Source organism: Myotis davidii, unplaced genomic scaffold (genome assembly GCF_000327345.1).
Source record: "Myotis davidii unplaced genomic scaffold, ASM32734v1 scaffold1364, whole genome shotgun sequence".
Lineage (NCBI taxonomy): Eukaryota > Metazoa > Chordata > Mammalia > Chiroptera > Vespertilionidae > Myotis > Myotis davidii.
The window spans coordinates 509,497-510,259 of record NW_006295736.1 but is presented as its reverse complement, the minus strand read 5'-3'; positions in this window follow the sequence as shown (position 1 = coordinate 510,259).

Below are 763 nucleotides of genomic sequence, written 5' to 3'. Positions count from 1 at the left end.
TTCAGGGGCGGGGCTAACCGGAAGGTGAGAGCGACCCTCCTTTTATTCGTTGCCGGGCTTGTTAAGCCTGTCGCCTTCCAACGCGGAGGGGTCTGCCTCTCTCCTCAGCGTCCCTGGCGCTCCGCGTAGGAAGCCAGTTTCTAGCCACACCCAGGAAGCTCCCGAGGTTGCTAACTCACAGTCCGCACCGCACCGCACACATCGTGGGAGCTAAGAGCCAGCAGAACCGGTGCTTTACCCGGAAGCACATGGCCGAGCGGAGTCAGGCAGCGGGCCGCTACCTTCCCAATAAGCCACGCCTCTGTCGGCAGGAGCTCTGCAGCACAGACCGTGTAAACCGACTCTCAACGAGCCAGTCTGTCCCCCCTGGTTCTCCTCCGTGAGGGATGCATGCCAGCTGCGTGTCCTGCCTCTCGCCCCGCACAGTCCCTGCTCTGCAGGGTGCCGCTGGGCCCCTGGCACTCCCCGGCCTGCAGGAGATGCTGGGGGCCGTGCGGCTGGAGTCAGGTGAGGGGCGGGGCTCCTGCCCTCCCGGGACTTCCTGGACTGTGGGACGAGCCATTAGGGATGTGCGTTCCCTTGAAAAGGGCAGAGACTGGAGTTCTGCAGGCAAAGGGGTCCTGCTTGGAACAGGGCGGACCAACATCCGCTTTCATTTGCGGGCGCCCCTGCTCCGTTCCTCACAAGGTCGCTTCCAGGCCGTCCGGGGCCCCGCCCGCCCCAGCCCGGGCTGCAGGCTCCCGGCGGCCCCGGCCCTGCGCCC